Genomic DNA, 27,965 nt, shown 5'->3' on the forward strand with positions numbered 1-27,965 from the left:
CTTACATAGATGAGTCAGAAAGATTAGCATTATGACAGCTTAAACCAATGAGCTTCGTGCTACTAGATGCAATTTAAGAGTCAGGCTATAGATAAGGAGTCGAGTGCACCTCTCCTGCGCAAAATCCAGCATAACCTCATTAATGACATTTAGATCTTCGGTGATACAGAGACGCATTGTCGGTAATGAGAGAATCCGCTGAGAGCAGGATGAAAGACGGTAGTGATACAGATTTAATAGGATGACAAATCCGCAACACTTTCTTCAATCTTAATTGGGGATTCACAGTAGAAAAGCTGAGTTGTCCCAAATAAGGAAGTTCAGCAGTTTCTTGAAAAAGAATTAAGCAAAGACACACAAAGAGCATGTCACAACTCTATTAGTGAAGATCAGAAAAATCAAAACTAGTCTATTAACAGCCTCAATTTGTCAGTCCCACACATTCCCCATAGGCTCTCCGATCTCCAGCACAAGATTTGCCAGGACACCGGAGACACCCCTGCACCACGGGTGCACTGGCGTGTCGGTGACGTACACGGAATAAACTACAGCCTGCATCTTATTTGGGCACAGGACTGCGGTTTAGAAACACATTGTTAACATCTAAGTCAGCCCTCTAAACCAACCAATTCTGCCAAGGCGCTTTAAAAATACCACCCACGTTCCATAAGATTTCAGATATGAGATGCAGCCCACGGAAATTAATGAGGGTTTGAATTTATTCCTCAAGAGATTCTAATGGTTTTATTTTTCCACTATGCCACTATAATTTTCCTATACGTAAAGGTTGCTCACATACTTCCAGCTAAGGAGAGCGCTTGATTTCACAGCTAATAAAAATTGTATTCATGAAAAAAAATAAAGTAAAGCAATTGTCATTACTCAGGCTGTATTTTAGCACAAAGTTTACTTATGTAAATTGACACATAGTGGACAAACCAAATTCCAGATGATATTTTTCTCAGCTGAAGCTTCTGAGATTTCCAGGAGGGCACTATGGGACACTCCATGGCCTCGCTAATATAAAGCCTCACTTCTGTCCCAATGCCGGGGGCAGCTAGTTTTCAGCAGTTTCCATAATATTATGGACTGTGGAGGTGGTCCCAGCTGAAAGCCTTTTAGTCGCAATTTGAGGAGTGAAGTCAGCAAACATAAAGCACCGAAGGCAGCCAGCAAGACCCTTCCAGCATTCCTCAGCTACAGGGACCTTACGGCCACTACCTCTCCACTCACGTAGCAAATGCGGTTGAAAGCCACCCTACTGAGAGCGCCCACGGAAAGCAATCAAGCACACCTCTCCACGCTCACCAGGCCTTTCAGTGCGAGTACTAAACAAGCATGTCAGTCAGGGCAGAGCCAGCTGGAAAACATCTCTGTGAATTTATACCATGCAGCTCTGGCAGGGCACTTGGGCTTTAGCATCTCTTTTTCCAAGTTCTTTTTTTTTGCAAGTTTGAATTGGACATTTTAGAGGGGTTGGGGGGAAATACCAGTACTGGCTGAAAAGCTAACTAACCTTGTTCTCATCGACTCTGACAAAATCTGTCCTTTCCACCTCCTGTCAAAAAGAAACAAGAGAGAGTCAGAGAGAGAATGTTTATCTTCACTTGGCCACTTAGCTTTGAATACCTCCTGTTAATTTTTGAGAGATTTCAGTCCCTATAAAGCTGTAGGAGAGAAAAAACATTCTTCCTCTCTATACACAAACTACGTGTTTTACACCCTTACATAAATCTCAGAACTGACCCGAAGACTAATAAAAGACTGACAGTATGAGCTGCTGGTGTCTAACACTTGCGATATTCCTGCCTCGGAGTGTATATCTGTTTGAGTTGCATTACGCATAATTTAGCACAATTATGCATGTTTCTTGGTTAATGCACTCAAAATACGCTTTACTCAGCTTGACAACTAGATCTTCAGTTACAGCCATCTGGATGATTTGTTTTATAAAGTGATTTGGAAGAACAGTGCTTTATTCATAGATATTATGTGATATGGTTTCACCGCTGGGTTGTAACTTGGGTATTACCCAGCCCTTCCTCCCATTCCCAGGCAAGAGCTTCTCAGCAAAGGGTGCTGGATCAGTCCTGCTGGATCACCACACTGCCGGAGGAAAGCAGCCTTGTGCTCGGCCCCTGGAGGACAAAGGAGCTGCAGGGATGGATCTCCTTGATGTTTTGTTTTGCTCCACTCCCAGCCGTATACTAAGGTTTACCTTAGCAGTTCCCACATTCTTTGAATGAGGAACATAAAATTTATCATTAACCACAACACACTCTTATCATCAGACTTTGAACTGAAAGCACCATAAAGGCCATCTGGTTCCAGGGTTCGACTTACCTTAGACTACGAATTGAGAGTCACTGGCTTAAACAGAGCGGGCACGTGCCGACCTGGACTGGCCTGCAGCCAGGTAGCACAATTACGCTGAACGTTAATGCCAATGGAAGTTCAACCAGCAGTTGTTTTCACTCACCTTTTCTGAAAGTGCCACCTTTCAGCATGATAGTTCCTCAAACTGGAGCCATACCTGAAGACAGCAGGAGCTTGACAGGAGGAGAAAGGGGCAAGATTGTTTGTCCGTGCTTGAGGGAAACCTTTGTGACCTTTCTCCAAGCTGATCCACCTGATCATCCACCTGATGTGGCTGGAAGATGTCATTTGACATTGAAAATGTTGCTGCTGATGGGTGCACCTCTTGCACAGCTGACTTACCTGCCTGAAGAAACGCACCCCAAGTATGGGATAAGCTCAGGACGCCACTGACACAGGCTTGAGAGGCTGCAGGCTTTCTGCAATGCAGAAGAGAGCAGCACTGTAAATTCTGAAGGTGTCTTGCACATCTCAGCCAAGCCCCATGGTACTTATGCGATTTACTGTGCATTTTCAACCCTGTTAACTGCACACACAAAGAACCTGTGCTAGGAACAAGGACTAGTGATTTTGCTAGAGATTTGATGCATCATCCTAGATCCAATGGCCTCTTTCACTTTTCCTCCAAAGGAGAAAGTACCATGCTATCTTCAAGACAAGTATGTTTCCCACTGGGTGAAGAGGCTTCCATCAGTCTTTGGAGAAGCAAAAATATGCCCAGCAGCCACTGCAGGAGCTGAAAGGACCCAAAGGGCCCTTGAATAAACCTTTGTTATGAGTGTGATCTTGGGCAGTGTGAGTAACCTGGCAGTCTTGGTAAGCACAGAGCACGTACATCCCTCGGAGAGTACACAGACCCTCTCGCAGTGGCCGTGTACCCAGCCTTTTTTCTTGGAAGAAGCTGTCGTGATTGTCAAGCGTTTCCCGTCTCTGAACAGCATCAGGGAACGGCTTTGCCCTCCCCAGCCTGCTCCTGCCATGGGGAGCAAAGCCTCCACGCTGCTCATTTCCCCTCAGCGTCGGAGCCGAAGCTTCCTGTTTAGAAAATATTTCTGTCTGTAATTACGACACAATGGGATGAACGGAGGATGCTTTGATCAAGGATTCATTATATCTCCCCTGCTTTGAGGATAACTTTGCAGAGTGGCAGCATCTATTTTAATCCCCAGGTGGTGCCAATAAATACAGGAACTGGTAGTTTAAGACAAAGCTATCTGCAGCCTAATACTCCTTTAACAGTTAATAATAGAACAAAACTACAAAATATAGCAATGATCCCACTGCTGCAAACTACCCGTTAAACCAACACGGGACATGAGTAAAGGACGGCTGCTAGCACCCTCAAAACCAGTGAATCATCTAATGCCCTCCCACCAGCACAGAGGATTTCAGATTTCATTTATTTCTCCAATACCTGTCAGAGCAAAAATAGAAGTGCATTTTAACAGGGCATCAAAAATCATCACTGCCAGGACCAGGACGGAATGTCTCAAATTGACAGATTTCACAGCAGAGACTGCATGACACTTCTGCAGGTCTTTTATCATCTTGCCATGTCAGAAAGTTACAGGGCTGCTTGTCATTTGATCTGCAAAGGAATGGCTAGTTAAGAAAAATAAGCAAAGCAGTCATCTGTTATATTCCATGCAGAACATAACTGAAAATACATAGCAAGGTAGATAATAGATTTGGCTTGCTGAAACAGACGGGTATTCCTTCAACATAGATTACCAGTGCCAGGAAGACACACCAGTTTCTTTCCCACTGTGGATTTTTAATAAAAGAAACAGAAGTAAATGAATAGGGCTGAAACTGCGCATCTGCAAACATGTCTGTAATGTCAACCTAGGAAATTTTGGCTATAGTGCTTGCTGTGTGGCCTCTAGGGATATATTCTTAGCTGGCATTAATTGGCATAGAAAATCACTGCAGCCATGTATATAAGAAGGGTGTTGCCTAGGCCTTTCTCTTCCTTCTGCCTTGATCACATAGAGGTGATATATACTGACAAATTGCTTCTTGGGATGCTATGTGCTAACACCACAGTCCCTCCCGTAAACTCATTTTTCTTTAATCCCTTCTAGCACAGAGGCTCATGAAGGCAGTTGTAATTCCTGGATCTCTGCCTTTGGCTACACCTTTGATTAATGCTGTTCCTGGGTCTTAGGACTTGGGATTTCAAGAATAAGGTTGAAGAAAACTTTAATTTGCCAGGCATCAGGAGTCTTTTAAGTTTTTTTTAGTGCTGTTTCCTCTGTGGCGTTAGATTATCCTAACTGCTACAGTATTATCTTATTCAGACTTCCCATTTCAAATAGCAGTCTTGTAGGTGTCCCTTGTAGCAGTCATTTTTTGTTGAGCACGGAGAAGCATCCTCAAGCTTTTCTGCTGCTCTTTCTCTGGATACTCCATCCCTTTTAGACTGTACCTTCCTGCTAATCCTTCTGACTTAAACCTGAGCGATTTACATTTCTTTTCCACTTCTACTCAGTTTTTAACTTGTTTCTTCCTGGTCTTTGCGTTTTTCTGGTGCTCTTGTGAGTATCCCAGAGCGGGTAGCACTAAAGTCATCCAGTCCCAGCAGAGTGGTCCCCTCTTGCAAGGGACGTGTAGGTTTGAATCATATCAGCTTGAAATTGGGGAAACTTACTCTGCTTCCTAGCTAGTCCTGTAACCACTGGGCAAAGAGAAAAGGAAGGGTTGAATACCATGCCTTGTTCTTTTTTTTGGATATCTATAAAAGGCTGGAGAAATAAATGTAATGCTCAATCCAGCTCAGGTGGGATACACATGATCTAAAGATGCATACAGAACTGAGGCTGGTAGGACATCTTGCTGGAGCCAAGGGAAAGGCCAAGCTGGTGGGTCCCGATGCAGCTCAGCCTAGGGACAGACATCCTCCAGCTCAGCCCTGTCCAAGCTGTGTGCTCTACAGCAGGAGGTATTGCACCTTTCTCTGGAAAATGCATGAGTACAATTAGCACCGGGTTAGAGTACTCCTTGCAGAAATCATTTTGCTGTCTCTACTCTGCAGGACTTCATTTGCTGAGGACTGTTCTCACTGCAGAATAAAAGGGAAGGAAGATAAATTCCAGCAACCTTTGCCTTGTAGGACATTCAGTGCAGACACTGGGTAAGTCTCTTAGAAGACACTTTACATGGATCCCAACAACCCTGCAACAGAAATCAGAATTATGACAATCCCATAAAAGGTTAAAATGGAGCTAAGTGGATCTCTGTATTTCCTTCTCAATGGCTTCTTCACTAATCCAACATTAGAGCGATTTGCTTGCTAGTAGCTGAAACAGATAGGAACTTGCAGTTCAGATAAATACTATAAAGAGGGAAACAAATAATTACATGGATTATACTTACGTGGGAATGAGACCTGTAATGGTGGTATAGTCATAACAGCATAATGCTAAGTTTGTAAGTGTCCTGAGGAATAGATGTTCTACCCAAAACCATGTCTTTTCCCAGAATTATCATTCTAAAAAAAGGCACTGCATTTCCCTACAGAATTCGCATCAGCTGCGGATTACACACTCCCAGCGTGAGCAACACATGTAAGGGAGATTCCCCCCCGCTTTCCTTTCTCACTGTGAGGTCTCTCCATGCAACACGTTTGGGCTTTGTGTTGCCAGCTGACATAGCCCTGCAAAACGCGGGAGCTGGACTCAAGGATCCCAGCAGCTTGCCTAGCCAAAAGAGCTGTCAGCAGGCTGGCCTGGAGACTCATTTGCCTTTGGAAAGGCAGCAGTAGGAAATGTTCTTGAACCGCTGCCCTGATCCTGTTGAGGGCAGGAGTTTGAAAGGCATCCTCCGACTGGAGATTATCCTACTGCCAGCACTCCTGGACGCTGGGGCAGGTGACAAAGCTGACAGCTCAGACACCAACATGAGAGGGAGCCCACTTGATCCCAGCTTCAGCAAGTGTTAAACCTGGATTCCCGCTGTTTGAAGAGCTGTCCTCTTTGGATGCTGCCATAGCCATGGTACAGAATCAGAAGAAAAATGCATCCAGCCTCTGCAATACTGCAATACACAAAGGAGAAAATGACCCTGACTAAGTGATGTTATCCAAAAAAAAAAAAAAAGTTCTCGTATCACTGTAGATCTAAATTATTCTACCATATATTGCTTCTGGTAGGAGCTGTTGGCATGGAGACTGATGCAAAATGTGATACAACATAAATAAAATATTAATGATATAGGAGAAACTGCTAGTGATTCAAAGAGATGCTGAGCTGCCAACCAAGCTACAATTTGGAGATTATTGTACAAATAACAAGGAAAAGCAGCCTGATTAAAGCTATAAAGGGCAATGGGGAACACTTCCACTCTGCCAAGTTTCCTGGCCTTTGAAAAGATTCAGAAAAGTCTAGTTTGGCAGAGGGATGAAGTCAAGAACTTTCTAAAAAGGTTTCTCCTTTTTTTCACACAGAAATGAAAGGAAGCCTCCTGTATAACAAAGAGCAGGGGCAAGCAAGCAGTCTGTGGGACATTACTTAGAAGTGCATGAGATACATCACAGCACTTGCCAGAGATCAGAAAAATGCGATCACAGCTCCCACTCACAGTCTTGGGTTGCCTTTGCAAGAAAATCAATATACAAGGGGGATGAGGAGACAGGACATTGCTGAGGTGAGCTGCCCAGAGCCAGGAACTCGGAAGCATTTCTGATTTTAATAACATGGTTGTAAACGAAGAGATTCAGGTTCAAGTCCCTCCTCCAATAAGAATGCTTCCAGCAGGTTCATCTGCATGAGAAACCAAGCCCAGAGTGGCAAAGTAGCATTAAGGCAGGAAAAGGCATTAAGGGAGGAAAATGCAGAACAAAGAACATTAGTCCATCCTGGTTTCCCACACCCCAAGCAAACTGCTTGCTATGGCCCTTCAACTTTCCTGGTAGAAATGTTGCTTATATTTGTGCATTCCCAGTTTGAGAAGTCTTCTGCAAAGATATTGTGTTGAAAAAAATCCCTATGAGCCCTAATTCTGAATTCTCATGTTGAATTACATTCAAAATCACACACTTCCAAAGCACGCAAATATGTTGGGCATTTAGCATAAGCTAAAGCATGATGGAAAACCCTAAGTGAAATGTAATTCTTATATATTGAAATATGAGTTTTTCACAGGCTCAAATGGTTACAAAGCCTTTGAGTCAGCAGAGGAGCATAAATAATCAGAATAGTTCCTGAGCTGGTACCACCAAAGTACATCTCAAAGCCAACCCTACATTATTATAATAACTAGCCTCAACAGAATTGCCCCATTGACCATGGAAGCAGAATTTCATCCCAAAGCAGCATGTTTTCTACTTACTAATGCTTAAAAGAATGGGACTTAAGTCTTCTTACATTCTCTTTGTTCTTTGTGAGGCTTTGTGATACACATCCCTTGCTCCAGATCCTGTTACTGGTTCCTCAATGTGTATAAACAATATTAAAATACAAATAAAATTTCTGAAACCTGATAACTTGCCATTTACGTAAATCATAAATATTATTCCTAAGGAGTGTGGACTGGAAGAGAAAGACTGGGTGGTTTGGGAATAATATAAGTCTATCTGAACAAAATATTTGAGGAAAAGCTGAGCATGAAAGACTCCCAGATACAATGCATAAAATCAGTTCTAATTCAAAAGCCCTGTTGTCTGCAGCACATAAGACTGTCCCAAACAACTATTATTTCTGATACAGAACTTACACCACTTCTTGCTGAATGCTCTGTCCATCATAGAACAACAAGACAAAGGCTGCTGGACAAGGATATTGTGATGGATGACAATGAAAACCAAAACATAATCACTGGAGATTTGTGTGCTGTCATTATCTCGCTATTCACAACCAACTGGAGACAATTGAGACATACACATCCTCAAGAGCCACGGGGCAACGAATTCAAAAGCCTTTCTCTGTCTGCAGGTGCAGACAAATAGGGAGTGCATTTGCGCATGCGCACACAGACTTGTGCAAAATTTGTCACAATACTTTTTGCATAAACTTGTACAACTGTATCTAAAATATTTTAAGCTCAGGTAGGTGGGCATAAGCCCATGCTAGGAAGCTTCCACAGGAAAAAGGCAGTACTAGCAAAATTATATATAGAGAGAATACAATGGAACAAACTAAGCTCACATGTCTATTAGATATTTAGTAAATGAAGGCTAACGTTTGGTCTGGTCCATAACTGTATCAGTTTAAGATACACTATCTAGAAAGCTGCATGAGGTGCTTATTGACTCACGAGGATGGGGAAATACTGGAGAATGGTGTGGAAGTGCTCATTAAAGTGTTTAGCACATGCGCCTATTGTGCTTGTTTTCCTCCTATTGTCTGCTGGACAAGCTAGGAGGCTGGGGTGTTCTCAGAAAGAGGATGTCATAAGTCAACTTCAAAAATATGTTCCTGGGAAGTGGATGCTGAATTTATAAACAGAAGCATTCTCAGACAGGGGCCAAATGTCGCCTTGGCCTGGTTAACGTCACTTCTGCGCCTGCCACCCCTTCCGCCGTACCTGCTGCGTTTGGATTTGGGAATGGGCTTTGCTTCACCATAGTGATGCTGAATAACTCCTGCTATACGGCTGCTCCATATAACTCCCCTCTAAGGACACCATATTCTAGATAGAAACTGTCTTTATTCAGAAATCAGTATTCTGCTTTGAATGCGGACCAAGTCCTGGGTCTATCATCCACTTCAGGGGCTTCTCAGTGTAATTGAGGTTTGGCTCTCCACAAAGTCCCTTGAACAACACTCAGCCAATTTACGGTCTCCTCTCCTCCCTGATCCTTTCTGTAGCTCTCCAGAGCTCTCAGGCTAGTTTAATGACCATTAATACTAGAGCTGTGCCTACCCCCTAAGCAGCACCAATTTGAGCCAGATCAGAGGTAAGCATGTAATTGCATTTCTTCCACATTACCCAGAGTTTACATTAGCTTTATAGCAGCTGGAGGAGGACAGATGGCACTCCATGAGACAAAGTTAATCAATCCAAAATTTCTTAAGCGGCGGAGTGAGTTTCTATTAGATCAGTGCTTCACAACCAGCAGAGTCCTAAACCTAGATTTACTGCATCATCAAACCACAAACTCAGTCTGGTTCCCCCCCAGCTGTCTTTTTAAAATGGCTTAGTCTTCCCCAGGTGAGCAGGCTGGAGCCGCTGAGGTTACTTGCCCTGTTGTTGTCTCTTAATGAGTCTTAAGTGAGAGCTATTAGAAAGTGCCTCATCCCTCAGCTTTGCTATCCAGACAGAAATGGTACTTGTTATTATCTCGTATCACTCTTACCAAAATTAAAGTAACTCAGTTCGCCAGTCAATACAAACAGCCAGGACTTCTCTAAAATAGACAAGTCACAAAGAATTTCTTGACAATTTTTGTACCAAGTATCAAATAATGCATACGTTGCTTGGAGTGGCCATAACAATTTTAAGAATTAAGCTGTTCTTCAAGATGATGAATTAACAATCTAGGGAGAATGCATCCCCGGCAAGTCAGTAGTTACTGACTTTGACTTGTACTCTGACTTTGTCCAAAGCACAGGACAAAATAAGCTGAATAATAATGTGAAGGGTCAAACCCTGCCTGCTAGAAACTGCTCCAAGTCCTGGACCACCTGCAGTTGCCCAGGCCCAAATGTCCCTGCTGAGGGGGCATGGATCCCCCTTTTCCATTAATAAAACCTCCTGTTCTGAAGTCCCCGGTACACATATGCCTCCCGGCTAACAGTGGATGCCCACAGGCGACCTGCACAAAGTTGTCACTCAGCAGCATCAGTGGCTTCTCCAGTGTAGCAGCAGGTGACAGCACAAAGTCACACTATGTGCTGCTGCCCTTGGGGCCCTGCTAGCTACTATTCATCCTACAAGATATTCTTCTAGGTAAAATGGTCAGTATATTTGTAGGCAATTCTGCGTGTTGTGTGGATAGCAGCAATCTCAGAACCAAATAGCCAAAGAAAAACTGTTCTGCAGCCAGAGACGCAGTGATCCTTCACTTGGCAGTGAACGTGGCTTGTCACCATGAAGATGGGATTGACAGCCTTATCTCCTGGCAGTACTTCCAAGACACTCACAGCACGGACACAAGACCTCGCTATCAGGGAGGCCTGCAATTCTGACTTAATCTCAGAAGAAAAACATAAAGAAAATTAGGATTTCTTATTCAGAGTACCTATCACTATACATATATATATTATATATATATAAAAAGAATGAACAACTGTCCAGTGAAAACAAATATAATTTGTGGTTTCTTTCTGACTGTGCCCACTCACAACCCCTAGTCTGACAATGCTTCTAGAAAAGGGTCCTTACTACTTGCTGCCCTGCAGTACACCTCTTTTATATAACATCCCCACAATCTGCCCTGCTGCCTATGCTCTCTGCCTGCTGCCTGTTCACACTGAATACTGTTTAGAGCAGTTCCCTGTGCTGTAGCCTCCAACATATTCTAACTATCCTTGCCTGCGGTTGGGATCTTGAGACACTAATCCATTCAGATCAGTCTTGGTGTTATTATTCTTATCATGTTCTATTATATTTCCATTACTATAGCTTCAGATGTTACTTTATTCCCATTAAGTTCCAGGGAAATCATTTGTGGAGGCATTTGCGATTAGGCAAATAACTATAAACACATTCATAATAATTCATCTAGGAGGCAGAACATTTAATTGTTCAGGAAAAGCTCATTTCCAGACAGATGGGTCTTAACAGCACTAGCACATTCTCACTGCAAACGATGAAGGTGATTATAGATGGATAGCGTGGCAGTGAAACCTGAGCAGAATGATATCTCCTGTACCACGGAGCAGCCTGCGCCCAGTGAGGTGCTGAGCATTGTCCGTTCCCTCCAAGCTCAATGAAAACCAAAGACAGCCAGAAGCATGGAGCGCATCCCCTCCATCAGGGACATAGAGGACTCGTATAGCCTTACGATATTTTTCTGCGGAAGGATCCGCAGGAGTGTATTTTCCTAGCTACCTTCTGCTGTATAGGGCAGGACACGGATAGCATCCATTGGAGCAGTTATCTCTGAACATCATCTACACGGCAGGACTAAGGAATAATATTGGCACTGGAAAAGAACAACAGAAAACATTCTGCTTTGAAAGCTACCAAACAGCAACAGCAAGGCAAGAATGTAGGAGAAGCAAAATGAGAGGCCTCAGCAGCATTTCCTAATCTTCTCAACTGCTTGTTACGACATATACAAGTAAGATCTTTCCGCAACTACACCAAAAGTACCCATGTGCTTCATCAGACTTCTTCCCAGGGACTTGCCTGGAATGATTTAAGAAATTATTTGTGTTGCTCCCCTTCCACTTGCAGCCCTACCCCTGTTTGCTCTTGACTCTGCTGGAGGAGATTGCCTCCACCACCAGCCTGGAGCGACTGACCTTGTGAACGCTCTCCCACTGTCCCTCCTAGTTCAGTTCACGGGGCTACAGTCCCCATACCACCAATAACGTCAGGGAAGGCTGCTAAAATAAGCTAGCTGATTTTGTGCAGGAATAGCTGAGACGTGCCCTTATGCAGTTTTTGACAACTTCAGCTGTGACAGCAGTTAGCAGCAGCAGCAGATTTGTAACAAACACCAAGCGAAGGTAGTTTCTTCAGCTGCTTCAGCAAGATCACAGGAGAGCTTCTGTCTATGTCCTTTAAACATTTCTCGGACTGAGAATCCAAAACCCCTGAAAGGCTCAGATACTTTCCTTGCCTGTCATCTCACTATGGCCAGCCTAATAACACACAAAGGGAACTGAATTGCTTTTTGAATTTCAAGATTTTGCAACCATGGCAATACACCAATGTATTTCATTTCCCCTTCTCGAAGGAAAAAAAAAAAAAAAAGAAATTAAAAAATACACCAACAAAAGAAAAGCTCACATGCTTAGTGACTCTTGTAGTGAGCAAGCAATATCAGCCAGGAAGGACTAGCCAGTCACATCCAAAAGTGCCTAATAGAAATTCTCCACAAGGGATTGACAGCTTGGAAAAATTCATAAATGTTAATCTACTTAGCTGAGTTTCCATAAGCTTAGTGTGGCTTTTTAAGACTTGCTATGAGCTACCCAACAACCTTACCTGATTTGTTTTAGTCATTCCAGCACAAAATTTTTGAGTCAGAAGAACCTAGTTTTTAATACTGCAGAAAATGATAGTTCCGCTTTGTCGGAGTAGTATTTATATGCACTGAAAAGTCAGGAGGTGAAAAAAACCTCAAGGTATTTTCACCTCATTGCATCCTCTGACCTACACGCATTTGTTTTCTATAACAAAAATACATTGATATTTTATATATACAACTTTTTTCCACCACAACAAAATGTTCACATCTTTAATTAAACATGATCATATAGTCTGTGCTTCACTTTAGATGTTCATCACACTGGTGACTTATACCCTACTCTTTCCACACACCATTTCTCTGGGCAACTGCAACCCATTTTCTGAAGGTAATTTTAAAAGTCTCATTGAAACATGCCACAGAATTCCTCCCGGCAAAACAGGGAAACATTTTCAAAACTGCTCTGCAACTACTGTCCAGTGAGAGATTTGTCTTTCATCTTTGCTGGTGTGTTTGTATTGTGGACAAAGGCATAAATCTGCTTTTCATCGAAATTTTGCTTGTTTTGCCGAGTTTCACCCTCCCGCACCCAGTTCTCCTTCATCGGGTCCATGTTGTGCTCTTTAGGATGCCCAGCAGCAGAAGCACTGACATCCAGGAACGCACAGCTCACCCTGTGCTTGCTCCACCAGCCCGCGGACGTGGATGAGAGCCTTGACTTCAATGGACCTGAGCCAATCCCACTCTAATTTGCCTGTAGACTTTAAGCACAGCGCTTTTGACAGTAAAAGGTAAAGGCAACAACCTTTCCGTCTCTGTGTACCTACCAGGAACAGCTGCAAGGCACGTACTGGCAGCATTCGGCTGTTTCTGAAAGAGAGCTGCCCCAAAAGAGCTTTCCTGTGTCACCCCGTTCCTCTGCTAACCCACACTGCAATTCTTTCCTTGCTGGCCAAGACACGTTTTCTGAATATGCAAACACTGGCTGGAAAGGGCCTGCCCTTTCCTGGGACGCAGTGGGGCTCAGTGCTTAGCCAGACACTTGTTTCTGCTCCTTGCAAACTGGCAGGCATGTCTCCAGCTTTCAGAACCGCAATGGTTTAGTAAGGAGCGTGTACGTGGGCTGCAGGGACAGTGTCCCAGCTGCTACGAAGCATGAATATGGGAAAGGCACTCGCCTCTGACTCCCTTCGTTTGCACCATAACAGCAAGTTTCTCTCCAGTGGCAACTCCCTTCCCACCCAATGCCACACAGCCACGCTAACTCACCAAAGCCCACCATCGAGTGCAGCCTAATAACGAGGAGTGCGCACGCACGCACACACGCACACACACACTTGCATGCAGGAGCAGGCTGCTGTTGCTAATAGAAACAGATGCTCGATTTCTATAGAGGAGGCTAGTTTCCTAGGTAACTTATGCTAACATAGGGCCCCATCCTGCACTGTGCTGGCTGCCCTTTCCAATGGGAGCACAGAAGTACGTAGGAGGTGCTGAGCATCTTTCCCTTCCTGGCTCCATTAGAAATGGGCATTGTCTATAGTTGTTTCAGAAGTGGATTTTTATTTCCCTGTTGTGAACTAATTAAAGGAGGGAGGAAAACATGAGTAGTACATTCAAGCAAATGCTCTAATATAAGAATAGTCACTAGTCTGCAGTACACAAGCCACGTCATGCCTTTAATCTGACATTTGAATATATCACTGGTAACTCTTTACTACTCTTGGCCATTAGCTTCAAAATCGAAGAGAAGAAACTCCAGTGGAGCAAAACGGTAGGGAAAAATGGTAGGGAATTCACCTAAGCATTTAACAAACTGCACATAGGCCACACAGTGCAGGGCTTCTTCTGTGTCCATACTTACCTGGGAATCCTAAGGGATTCCTGAGGCTGCTTCCGCAGCAGTGAAAGACTGTGGAAACTCATTCTGTTGTGATAGGGATGGATTCACAACACCATCTTCCCTGTCCACAAAGATCACAGGGGTTATAGCAACAAGAAGAAGGATGGAGAAGATGTGAATTTATGTCAGAGCTCATTTTGCATTAGGTCTGAGAAATAAGAAGTAAAAGGCCCAGAGTGTTGTCCTGGAGTAAATCCTGGTAAAGAGAGTGAGAAACACCTGGGCATTGAGACGAGAGGATCCTGGAGGGCTCTTTACATCTGTCTACAGCTCCCAGGCAGCCAGACCCCGCAGCAGGGCCTCTGAGGCTCCAGCAGCATTTGTTCAGTGAGAGTGTTTGGAATAACGAACGAGGCTTGTTTGCTCTGAGCAGGGTTTGCATGGGCTTCACTCATTTGGCTCTTCTGCTGCAAGACCTGAAAGTAGAACAAATTTGACTTAAAAAGGGGAAAAAAAGATTGCACTCAAAGTTGCAAACGAGCAGGTGAAAGTTGGAAGGTGTGAAATATCCTGCCATTTCAGGGCTGCAGGCCCCAAACGCAGCTCCCCGCGTGTGCCAAGCCCCGCATCTCCCAGCGCAGCTCCCGCCTCATCCCAGGGAGGAAGCAGCTGCCCACACTGCCTTGAGCTGGCAGCCACTAACTGCTCCCAGTGAGTCATGCAAAGCACCGCACTGTGCTGGTCTAATTAACTGGAATATCCTGCCCTGGGTTAGCTGGGCTGCTTGGAGGCAGCTGGAGTTCAGGGGAAATCAAAGTTTACATCCCACTTCTTGTCTGACCCTTCCAGCCAACGGTAGGCAAGAAGGTTGCAGGAGTCTGACCCGTACCGGTGGAAGTACCTGGGACACGGATACGCACCTCCTGTTTTAGAGCGTTCCCAGCCATGGAGATCCACAGGAGACAGGGTAAATGAAACAGGACTTTCAGTAACAGGCTTTCCAGATACCCTTTCCAGATACTCTCAGCAGCTCAGCACAAAATGCTTGCAGAGCAATCCCTTCACCTCCAGTCCTGCCTTAAAGGAAGAGAGGGACAACTCTCCAAGCATTCATGAGTACAACACCTGCTAGTCTTTCTAAAATGGGCTAAGAGACACATATCCAATTAAGCTCTTGACAACTGTTCTCAACTTCTATTTAGCTTTGAAACCTGCTGTTCCTACTCACAAGTGCTTGGATACTGAGAAGCTTTCCTAATTTTCCACTAATATCAGATCCTCAATAAAAGATTTTTTTCTACCTACAAACCTTGTGCTACCAAATATGGTCCAGCCTTGTGGCCACTTGACAGGGTATCGGACAATATCATATGCAAAGTGCCTACATCAGTGCTTAATCTGGTTCTGTGGAAGTCCCTGGTAGATTTTCCTCTGAATCCTGTAGGTGTAGCATCAAGCAGCAAGAAAATCTGAGATTCTACTGTGTTGCTTTATTTTCTTTCTTCAGAAACAATGTGAAGAGCTGTTTCATTTTCCTCCCTCTGTCCTCAAATCTCCTGCCTGATATCTCCTATAAAAGAGAAGCAGGTCTTTATTCTGCTGGGAGCTAAACTTAAATCAGAAACTATGGCTAAATGCAGGCTTGCATCTCCTGCGGTGATAGGAGAAGACATGAGGTCCACACAGAGCAGACGGACCCCACAAAAGCTTCTCTGCTCAGCGAGCAAAGCCATGTCCAGTTGCAGCCGCTCTTTGGAAAGCTAATGCTTTACTGCGATATTGATAAACCTTTGTCTTGAAGGAAAAATGACAGTGATGGAAGCGGGTAGAGCGGTGGCTTGCTAGAGTGTGCCACTGAAAACACCACTGAGGAACAACCACAGATCAGTCACTGTCACTGCCAACCACCCCACACCCTCTGCTTCCTGCTCTCCTCCCTGCAAAAAGAAAGGGAGAAGCTAAAACACGGCAAAAGAAACCTTTGAGAGCAGCACTGTGCAGAAGCAGCCTGGAGACTTGCAGAGACGCTGCTTGGCCAGAGAAAGCAGCGGCTGGGACCAAGAGCTCCCCTTCCTCCACCTCTCAGCAACATTTCGGAGACAGAGCTGAGGACTGCTGTTTCGGGTTTCAAAGCACTTACCTGAAGTCCCTGGCTCGCACACACACTGATGACGTTTTACTGACAGCTGTTGTACTGTTAGCTGTACTTATCATGGAAGTACCAGGGAGTTCCTCCCGAGTTCCCGGAGGAAAGATGTGTTTACCGGGTATCTGCCCATTGAACAAACACAGCTGGACATCAGCAGCACTGGCCGCAGCTGGACCTGAGCTCTGCACGTGCTGGCCGGTATATACGTGACGTTGGCCAGCTGGCAGGCCAAGCAGAACTGGTCTCTCAGCGTTTCCCTCAGCTGGCTGCCCACTGTGTTGGCTGGCAAGAGACTTGTGAGAAGGTCTCACCCATGACGTGTCCACCCTGATATCCGTGGCTGAACACAGCCGCAGTTCCTGAGCAGCCTGGGAGGCGTGGGAGGCAACCAGCCGGTGGGGACCTGAGGAGGCCTGGCCACGAATTGAGTGAGGAGAGACCTCCAGGGCTCATCCCACCATCTCCACACCGAAACAGGATCCAGCATACCAAGGTCACCCCGACAAATGTTCTCCAGCCTTTGCTTAGAGAAAAGCACATACTGGCAGCACCAGTGACACCAGTGATGGCATCTCCAGACCCTCTCCTCCTGGGTTTGCGTCTATCTACTTCATTATCTACCAGTCACTCAACCGACTGTTGATACCCTCCCTCCCAATCAGTCCGGTTTTGTCTTTTTCGGGTTTGTTCTGTTCCTTTTTCTTTTCTCTCCTTGTCATTTCTTTCTCTAATTCCTGACATTGATTTGTTTCTCCTCCAGTGCTGAGACTAATCTGAGGTTTTCAACACATTTTTTTGTTCCTCCTCATACTTCTCTTCATCACCCCCACCTCGTTCTTTCTTTTGTTGGCCTAAAGTGCAGCACTAGGCTGCTGAAGGCAGTCTGCTCTGAAAACCTTTTGGAACCGCATTTTCATTCTTGGAAAGGGTCCCAAAAACAGATAATAAATGTTTTTTAATTAGTGAGAGACCACTGGCGTAGCATTAAAATTACCTTCTGCTGACAGGATGCACTTAACTGACTGCTGATTTGCTCAGTCAACAGGGCTGCTGGGTTCTTTCATTAATTCAAGCAGAGAAAAAAGTCACAAAACAGATTTGGCTCTGCAAATAAACAACATCCGCAATTATGGCAACACATCTGTAGTTAAGGTTAAACCAGTGTTCTTCTGAAACCCATTATTTTCTAGGCTTTCTAACTTGGCAATAATGGGACACGCTGACCTGAAACTTCTGCACTTTGCTCTTCTGCAAGCCTGTCTCACCTATAGCAGCACTCCAGAAAGGAATACATTCTTAAGCCAAACAACTCAGCAATTAAGATAACTTCCCACAGCCAAAATCTAAGGCCTTATGATGTTCGTCTTCGCAGCAGATAATTGCAGTGAAACGGGAAGCTCAGCCCTCCAGACTGAGCAAAGGCACATCTCTGAAACTCCTGGCAGTCCTTCCCTGGTAACTGGGCATGGTGCATAAGGCATGATCTCAGGTTTTCTTTATGGACAATAAGCAGACATGACCCAACCTAAAGCTTTTCTGATTCTCTGGGATAGGAGAAATCACTTGTTTCATCTTTGCAAGCATCTTGGTTCACTTCTCTTAGTATCAATAATTCCTTGGTTTCCTTTTGAAGGTTTTTTGGATTGTTTGAGGGGAGATTTTTTTTGGCTGAAGATGGATGCCAGTTCTTCCACTGGCCGTCCCGTGTGGCGGGGGTGAGCACGGCTGCTGGGGCTGACCCCCCCCCCCAACCTGGGCAGCACAGGGCTGTTCTCTCCTCACCGCCTGCTCTCAAATGCACCAAGCCGACAAGTTTGCCCACTGTTATTCATCGCTAAACCTGCGCTACACTGCTCTAGGTATTCATACCAGCCAAAGCAGCCCCAAACGATACCCTTCAAAATATTTTTTTCCAGACAGTGGTTGTGATACACCTGCTTGTGAAACAGGTGATATTGCCTTTGTTAGCATTGCTACAAGCTTGCATCATGCTGCAGCAAGTCTGCTCAATGGTGGAAAATTTTCTCACCTCCCTGCTAAATTCTTGAAAATGGACTTTAACAAATAGATTTGTTTTAAAGTTTATTTTAAATGACATACTCCATATCTCCTGGATTCAAGGTTAATATTTTTGCTTGTTTAAGAGATCAAGCCTGAATCTGAGACATCAATCAGCCCTTTGCTGGCTGACATATCCCTATGGGCTAAGACAGGCTAGCTTGTTAAATTCCTGCTGCCACACAATATCAGATATTATTTGTTTATTGTTCAGAAGTTGTGTCTGACTAACATGGCTATAAAAGGATAGGGAGGGCCTATGGTGGAAGAATTATTGTAAAATTCATGCAGGCTTGTCACAGTGCGTTATTCTGAAAATTAATATGACGGCATCAAATGCCAAATTCCTATTAAAAATTAATCTTTTAAAACAAATCCCATTAGCATCCCATCCCTTTGCTGGGGCAACCTAACAGCCAGCCAGGGTATTAATAATTGTGCATTCAAACGAACCAGCCACTATTTGTCAGTCTCAGGCATCAGGAGAGAAAAGTTTGCAAGCACCCTGGTACCTGCCTTCAGAATAAGAAGTAGGATTTCTGAGGGATGCGTTTGCAGCTTGCCTCTCTCTCAGGAATGCAGCAAGGCACTATGTAGCCTTTCAGGAGCCAGGAATCGTCAAGCTGAAACCTTTTGCTTCTGACAATCTGCTCGGTAAAGGTCAGCCACTTAGTAATGAAGCCATATACATTACTGGCACAGAGAGAATACAAATGACAGCTCGTTCTGGGAAATCGCAGGGACAGCACTGCACATGCCACAGTATCTGTCAGCAATAGTCCCTATTTTTAATTTGCCCTGGTGCCCTCTGTTAAGGGATTTAGAACAAATGATGGAGTCAGAAACGAGAAGTCATCTGTTCGCTTACTTGTTCTGCTTAACATCTGACCAAACACATATCTGAGGCTTTTTGGGTAGAGGTTCAGACAGGAATTCACTCACTTCTTGTGCAACGCCGAATCCTACGCACACCCACTCGCTCGCGTGCTGGTATATCACACCGACTCTTCGGAGAGCTGCTGGTGTGTTCCCCAGGGAAACGAGGGCTTTCTCCCCTCCTTCTCCATACTAGCATTTTTGGAGTGTGATTTTGATCACTTTTTGTCTGCTGCTCATCCGGAAAAGAGCATCTCTTCCCTTCTTATGAGCTGGAGGAGGCACTCCTACAGGGAAATGCCATGATGGCACGTTCCCAAAAATGCTACAGGCTGTCCCATAGCGGGGTGCTTTGTGTCACCTTGCAGCGGATGTGGCTGTGATGGCTCTCCTTGGCTCTGACAGACCTTTGAAGATGTTAGCCGTGCTAGGATCAGGTGTCCATCAATGAATCTTTCTCCTGATAAAAATATATAGAGAAATACAGACATACTATAGAAGATAAATGACACCATTGGACCTGCAGATGTGTTACTGATTCCCTGGCATAATGAAAGAAGAAAGAAATTTATTTTTTCCTACAGAATAAAGATACTTAATGAAATTATAATTCAAACATAATTTATATGGGTAAATATGACTCCAAAACCTCTTGCAGGGGAAATAATTTAGGGCTCATTCGTCATGAGCAAATGCTGCTATTCCAGTCTCCTTTGGCAAAGTTTCATATCACTAAGCAAATTTCCCAGGATTTCACTGAGCACCTGGAGCTGATCCGATCTCAGTTACTTAAGGCCATATCCTGGTGCTTGCTTAATGTGCCCTGCCTGCGGGAACAGTCTGGATGAAGTCAGCACAAGTATTGGTGTAGTCTGGAGCTGCCTGATTCAGATAACCAAAGTCTGATCCCTAGGGCTTGTCTGCACTGAGAAATTAGTGCAAATCATCTAGGATGCGAAGTCTAAGTGCCACAAGCATTGACATTAAGTCCTCCTGTTCTCCACTGAAATTAGTTTTTCCCAGTTCAGACTAATCTAGTTCCCCAACTGGACTGACCACAGCGACACAAAGGGAATTTCAGTGAGGAATGAAGGGGTTGCTGTGGAAAGTAGTGCAAAAAGCTGCAACTTAGCAACATCTGCTCTGTTTGCTGTTTCAGATATTCCAGATTGGTCTTCAGACATATTGCCATTTGAAGGTAGGAGCGTCATCTTCCCTCACTTCCTACCCACTATTTTATTTTAAGTAACAAAATTATGTGTATTACTTTTTCTTCTTGTTCCCTTCTAAGGCTCAAATTGTAGAACAAGATTTTCTACTCCTTTTAAGTTCCAGACTTCTGCAATACCAGTAGCTAGTAATGTCTTTCCTGCCATCAAAGGTGTTCTACTGTTGTTAAATGTCATTTGTCATAGAAGAATGACACTTTTTTTGATCTCTTAAACTTCCCCATGGTGATAGACCTTTGTTTTCCTTAACCAGCAAACTCACTTCTGAGATTCAGAAATAAGGTAAATATTCCACTCTGAAACTTCAGGATTAACTGGAATTCACATCCAGGATGTCTGTGGATCTCCTGAGGAATGACTGAGCTGAGAAGACCATTAGCTGTGTGTTTTGTTTTGTTTTTTTGTCAGAGAAAGATGATTTTGTATACTGAATAGAACGTAAGACCTTGGAAATTATTACTGTGTGAAAAACGACAGGAAAAAGCAAAGCAGTAAACAGAACTGCCCCAGAGCTGATTGCATGTCACCAGTGCAGCATGCGAGATGTCCTTTAGCTGACAACAGCTTCATTAACAACAGAGCACGGCACATTTGCTCTCAAGTGCTTGAAATATTCCAGACCAACAGCTCTTCAGTTGCTTACTCTATAAGGTCCATTAAAGATGGTAGCAAAGAAGCTATTAGAAGTCAGAATATTTAAGTGCTGCCTTGCACTACTCAGCCCACTGCAATGGCTCAACCAGCATTTCTTCACCAAGGGGCTGCCAGCATTATAAGGAGTAGTCAGAGACAGCGATACCAAGGACAAATTGGCCCTCCAAACGCCTTCATGGCTCCTCTGGGACACAGCAGCCAAGCTCACAGGGCAAGATATTAGCCTGAAAAGCATCAGCCTTTTTTTTTTTAAGTTATTCCCTGCAGTAAAAAGCTCAGAGGGGGGTGTGAGGGGGGTCCTGAGTCAATCCTGTCAGTCAAGTGTCTTTCTCAGGCAGCAAATTAACTTCAGATATAAAAGCCAAAAAAACTGAAGACTCACAAAGAGGAAAAAGAAAGTAGGAAGACAGGGAAAATAATTGCCCTCTTGGTCAGACTGAAAGCAGCAAATTGCTTTGCAAACTTATTCAGAATGCATGCAACCTGCCAAGTGACTTTTCTTTCATAACTGGTTAAATAATCAATACCTACCTACTATCAAAGTTTAGTGAAAATAATGAACTGGTGAATATTTATAGCAAAAGCCATGGTGCATTAGGTATTCCAAAGGACTTATGTAAGCACCTCTTTCTTTAATACAGTTTTAGAGGAAATGCTTTAAGAAGCTTTATCAGCATAAAACATATTTTGAAATTCATGAAAATTAATAACTGGCAGAGCAAAGTTAATTCCATCTAAGTGGAATGAATTGACCCTGCTGGACAATATTTTTCACAAACTATAATGGTTAATCTGCCAGTTGACAGAAGAGAATTCACTTCTGATGTTAAATTTAATGAAACAAAGAAGGAAACCTCTGCAGCTGAGGAGGACTTTATGGAAACACAATAAAGGGTCTTGTTCTGTAGAATAAGGTCCATTCTCCAAAATAAAACCAATTAACCCAGACTAAGTTGAGGGAACTCAGAGCAATTGTCTTGCGACTGAGCTGAACAGTGGGTTTCGGTCTGGCCTGAGCTTGTATCTCCTGAGTGGAGAGCTTCTTCGGACCAGGCCCTCCATATGGAGCTGGCATGAATTTCTCATCGCAGTCCTTTACAGCTCTGAACTACTTTGCACCAACTGCTTTAATACCCACTCAGTGCTTGACTATAACATATATTTTATTATATACATGGCAGAGTCCAAGGCCTGGATTTTCAAAGATAGGCTGCAAGTCAGCCTCTCCAAAACGGGAGTCCTTAGCAGGGACCGCTCACAGCAGCTGAGCAATTGCAGGGCTTGGAAGGCAATAGTGGTTAGTGGGCCAGGGCAGGAGCATCCTATGCTGCTACTTACATGGTGAATTTGCTCACTTAAATGTGTGAATTGAACACTGGGAGAAGTGTTAAAAGGCTCTGTGCAGTTCAATTTATACCCTGAAATTTGTTGAGCTTTGTACCTTACACTTTCTTCCTTGCAAAGAGTGGTCAAAGCCTGCTTACCGCAGCAGATGAATTTAGCAGAAACTTCCGTGCGCTCTGGTCTCAGGGTACTTTTGTGCTTTACAGAGCAATTCTGGATAGTTAAGGGCATCTCAGGCGTGGAATGCATTCTTCTGTAGCTACAAGCCAGCTTCTGATAGCAATTGTCCCTTCATGTCAAGAGAAAGATGAAAATTCAATTTCTTGGCATCAAAGGCGTCAGTATTAACATCTAGCAGCTGATGCTCCCTGCCAGCTGAAGCAAACAATTTTTTCTTAACACCAACTACATGTCTTCAAGCTGTGTCCTAACAAGAGCTGAAAACAAACCTCTCTGATTTATCCTAAATTGAGTTTACCTTCTCTGTGGCTAGTTTCTTTCATGTTCTCTACTGTTTGCTGAAATATAATACCAGGAACATTGGCTACGTAACCTGGTAGTTGAGTGCGGTAAATGGGCCTTTCTCTGTTTCCTATTTAGGGGAATCTCCAAGTGCCACCTGCCGGTAAATCTAAGATCTTTCGGTCTCTCCACAGATCCCCCCACCAGTTTCCTTCTGATTTCTGCCTCTTCTTTAGTCTCAGACTGCCATTTTGTTAGAGACACTTCTCAGAGTTGTTTAAAAAGAGATCGTTTTGCATCAGAAGACTTTTTCTGAATCCTTCTCTTTTCTGGGGTTTATCACCTGCTGAATTTTGAGTTCTGCATTGGAAGAAGTCATCATTTCAAAACAAAAGCGGTTGTCAAGTTTGTCAGGTTTCAAATGAAAGCCACACACACCACCAAGCCTCGTAGTATTTGGCTAGTTAGGTTAGAAGGGGCTAAGATTTGTAGTCTACTGAAATCTAAGATCAAATGAAATCTCCTCCAAGATTTCTGTACCACTGAAAAGAATTACTCCTCCTCTACAAATTGAAACCACTGTATCTCTCAAGGGTCTCTATGTAATTTAGTCAACTGATAGTCATTTCTATTTCATAGATATAATTTTTCTTGTTACTAAACTATGAACTCTCAGAAACACACTGTCCGGCTGTCACTGTCTTCCACAGCCTCCAGTACAGAACTGACAATGCAATTTTTCATAGTAATCCTCCCTCCTTTCCATCCTGAACTCCTTGGGGCAAGGAATGACTTTTTTTCTTTTTCTGTACCGTGCCTAACACAGCAGGGCCCAGATTTGCAGTTAAGAAGCATGTAATAGGATCTACAGTATAATAAGTGATAACAAGCTGAGTGGCAATTGATGTCATTTGGTGTATGCTATCCCTATAGTTCCCCGTCATAAGCTCTTTATTGGATAGACCTGTCCTCATGATTTCTTGCTGATCTAAAAGGCTGTCACTATCATCATGCCTGTCTGGCATAATGCTGTCTATTTAATGGTTTTCTACAGCTCCCCTTGCTGCTGATGGTTCAGAGGTGCAGAGATGACTTAAAATGGACTTCATGGAACTGCCCCCTTTCTCAGCTCATGTGTGGGGCCTATATTTTTGCTGATCTCTTTCTTTTATTTCCTCTCCTGCTTCACTTCCTAGCTTTGTAGGCAACCTGGATAGCTCAGAGCTTCTGAAGGCCAGCATCTGATACGGAAACACAGAGGCAGATTGGCCCCGAATCAAGACATGATCTTCACAACACCCATTCTGTTTCTGCTCCTGTTTACGAAATTAAAAGCAAACACTTTTCAGTCTAGCACATCGCTGCCAACCCTTCCTCGACTCTCATTAGCATCCACTCAGGCTGCGTCTGAAATTCTCCTTCCAGACCAAAATACACGAAACGAGAAGCCAGCTTCACTCTAATCTGCATCCTCCGACTAATGCATCTCCCATGGACTTGGCTCCACCCAGACCATGCAGGAAAAGGACTGAGGAGTTTCACATCTCTTTTGCTGATCTCTGTCTCAGGTCTTAGCTCGCATCGTTAGCAGTTCGCTTTCCATCTGTGCCACCTCCTGCTAGTCCCATTTTCAGCCCGCACATTTCGAAACAAACAGCAGCAGCTAATACAAGGATGCTTGCTTATATTTCCATTAATCATCTTCCCTTCATTCCATCTGCCGCCTTTCTTTTTCAGTCTGGCCCACCCTGCTCCCAAATTTATAGTGTCTATGATGCAAAAGAGTTAAAACCAATCTCTCACCAAAGTCTCTAGCATCTGCTGTTCCATATTTGGTCTCCAGTGAGGGCTGCTCAGTCCCAGCCTCATCTCCATTGTTTGTACCATGGTTTGCATTAGATAAAACGAAGTATATGAGTATATAAAATGAGTATAATTAATTAACTGGTATCTGAATTGGAGAGCTCCATATACGTTATTAGAAATCATCAAAATAGCTCTGCTGTATATGAAAATGTCTTTTTGTAATGTCTTTTCATTACATTTATTATTTACATGCTAATAGTAGCTAGAAACCCACCTAACCCTGCGTTCTCAGTGCTGCAGGTTTGTTCAGAAGGAAGCGAGGGCTGCAGTCCACACTGGACAAGCAAGCAGAGGAAAGGGGGAGCAAGGCGAGCAAAGACAGGCAAAGCTTCTCCATGGTCCAGCCCATATGTTTGCTTCGGATCAATAACGCTTGCATGAGGGTATTTTTCTAATGGAAGCTATTAATATAACTTCTCAAAAAAAAAAAAATCAGAAGCCGTACATACACCTCTACCAGGCTTATCTACTTTCTGTACAGAATTTTCCCACCAGTCACTAGATTTCAAAGAAGAGATTTTTAAAATTGTAACCATAATGTTTGGCTCATCAGAAATATCAAAGCCAGGGGTGTTTCCCAGCATGATAACAATGAATTCTAGAGGTCAGGACGGGCAGCGCCAGGGAGGGTGAAGGAATCCGGGCAGCGACAGCCAGCTCTGAGCACCGTCAGGTGCAGTGGGGTAAGTGAAGTCCCAAAAGCCAAAAAAAGCAAGACAGTCCTGGGAACCAAGGAAGCTCGGGGGAACGGCTCTCTGCATCTGACGGTCTGGAAAACAACTGCTGTCTGGTGATGTGGTGATCACAGCTGGGGAATATTTAGGCTGACACTGTACCCACGCCTCTTTTGCCTTTAATTGCTCTCATAAGCTCTTCAGATTCTCAAACTCTGCTGTACATGTTGTTTCCCTAACACAGCTCATCACAGTCACTTACCTTTTCAACACCTTGGCTGAGTCCTCAGCTGAGCGTTGCGGCCTGTCGCTGGGTCATCTTGGTTTGATCATCTCCAGACCCAGGAGAGAGCAGTCTCTCAGCGGAGACTTTTAGGAGACTCCATCCACTACAGTCCTTTCGTGCCCCTTGTTGTCATTCTCTTCATCCCAGCTGTGGTGTCAACTACAACAGAAGGGAAGACATTTCTTTTTATGATAGACCCAGTTATGCTGCCTGAGTTTCTCTCTGTGTCCTCGCCCTTGAGGAACACCTTGTCCTGCTTGGCATCTGTCTGTATTTACCATTCCTGGATTTCACAGGCACATCTCTCCAATTGCATGTGTTGGCCCTTTTAGTACTAACGTCATTGCTCTGCTGACATCAACCTAGTGAAACAGTGGGCCTGGGGATGTTAATGGAAAACCTATTATCCACCAGTTCAATCCCACTTCTACTTTATTTTGAAGGATGGTACCTCAGGCATTCATTTGTTTGATGTTCATTAGTTTTTCCGGCCCCCAGCTGTTTTAGCTCTACCCCTCCGTTCTTTTCTTTGCAGCACAAATCATTTATATGTATGCAGAGCTTTGAAACAAAGCAGCCATTTATTCTTGCACAACTAAGCCTGGTGTGTTCTCCTGAAGATAATTAATGAGCCTACCATTCACAGCAGCAGGGAAGTAAAAGGAGTGAGTTGGGATATGTTTAATAAAAATATATCTCATAATGTTTACTGACCGAAGAGGTGTTCGACAGATGCTCCATCTTTAGCTATGTTTAAATTATTCCCTAAGCAAACAATACAAACTGCACACTTCATCTTACCCGATATAAAAACAAACAGAACACACAAAATGTACGGTGCTGGTATAAGATCACATACAAAGCATGCTGATTTCTCCTTTCCTTAAATATTTTCTGCATGACGTTTTCTCAACAATTTATTTTTCCGTTGGCTACAACAAATAAAACATCAAAATCTGTTTATCTTGTGAATTCTCAATAATAGTGAGTCTCCAACTTCAGCTTAAATAATGCTGCTGGTAAGATACCTCTTGATGGATTGTGTAAATAAAACTTCAAAGATAAAAGAAAACCAAAAGCTGCTTTTTTTTTTTCTTAATTTACCAGAGACAAGTGAATACAGTGATAAGCACTATATTCCTTAAAACTTCTGAGATGGTTGGGTCCTCTGGAGAGGAAAGAAAAATCACTACCTGCAATGGATTAGTGAAGAGTAGCTTTGCTTCTTTCAGATCCTTCCCTCAAAAGTCTTTCTGTCATCTTGCCTACGGAGAGGAAGAGAGGGAGGTAAGGAGCAGACTGGAGGAATGGTCAGAGGAAGCGTTCCTCATGGTTGCATGGGGACTGGCAAGGCTGGACCTCAGTGCACCCAGCACCCGCTGCCCTCCAAGGCCTCCTGCACGCATCCGGGGAAGCTGCGTGGTGCCCGTGCAACACCAGGACGGCTAGACGAAGCTGACGAGACCGGGCACGAGCAGAAGACCTGGTCCCAGCACGCTGCTGAGGCGACCGTGACATGTAGGCTGCCCTTGGAGACCCCCTGCCTGGGGAGCACCAGCCAGGGCCACCCCATCACCAACCCCCGGAGCACTCGTGCAAGCCAAAACATGCAATTTGGCCTTCAGCCCAGCCTTGCGGGTCTTTCCCGTACAGCAGTACAGACATTGCCATAAAAACTGATAAAATCGCTTGTCACCTTGACCTTTGAAACCTGGAGTTATGTCAGACATACCAGACACCAAATGAGGGAGCGGGAGCCAGTGTATCTAAGGAACAATCTGACCCGCAGCCCATTAGTCTACGTCAGCTGGAGCTGGATCTCCCTGTGGAGGCTGCAGAGTGGAATAAGACTCTAGCCAATAGTCTTTGCATGCACTTAGTATATTAGTGTTTCCCACTAATTAATTTATTTGCTCACAAGTTGTAAATGGACTCAGCCTGGCAAAGACCTTTTATATCCGCATAGTCACCATATGATTATTCACAAATTATAACAATCTATTCTTCAAGAGGCTTAAAAGGAAGAGGAAGGAAGACTCAACTTGGAAACAGTCTGGCACCTCCGCCAGG

General features: G+C 44.1%; 1 long non-coding RNA gene across 3 annotated transcripts; it reads right to left on the reverse strand.

The window, feature by feature from the left end:
- LOC112984249 (uncharacterized) lies at positions 1 to 27,965 on the reverse strand. Of its 3 annotated transcripts, XR_010391765.1 has the most exons (8): positions 27,089 to 27,965; positions 24,873 to 26,054; positions 22,748 to 22,896; positions 14,319 to 19,840; positions 3,791 to 6,411; positions 2,719 to 2,795; positions 1,517 to 2,549; positions 1 to 330 (listed from the first exon to the last, which is right to left on the reverse strand). It is a non-coding gene; the product is annotated as an uncharacterized LOC112984249 (long non-coding RNA). The 3 variants fall into 3 exon arrangements; XR_010391766.1 differs by having other exon boundaries at positions 1,517 to 2,795; positions 25,872 to 26,054; XR_010391764.1 differs by having other exon boundaries at positions 1,517 to 2,795.

Source organism: Dromaius novaehollandiae, chromosome 15 (genome assembly GCF_036370855.1).
Source record: "Dromaius novaehollandiae isolate bDroNov1 chromosome 15, bDroNov1.hap1, whole genome shotgun sequence".
NCBI lineage: Eukaryota > Metazoa > Chordata > Aves > Casuariiformes > Dromaiidae > Dromaius > Dromaius novaehollandiae.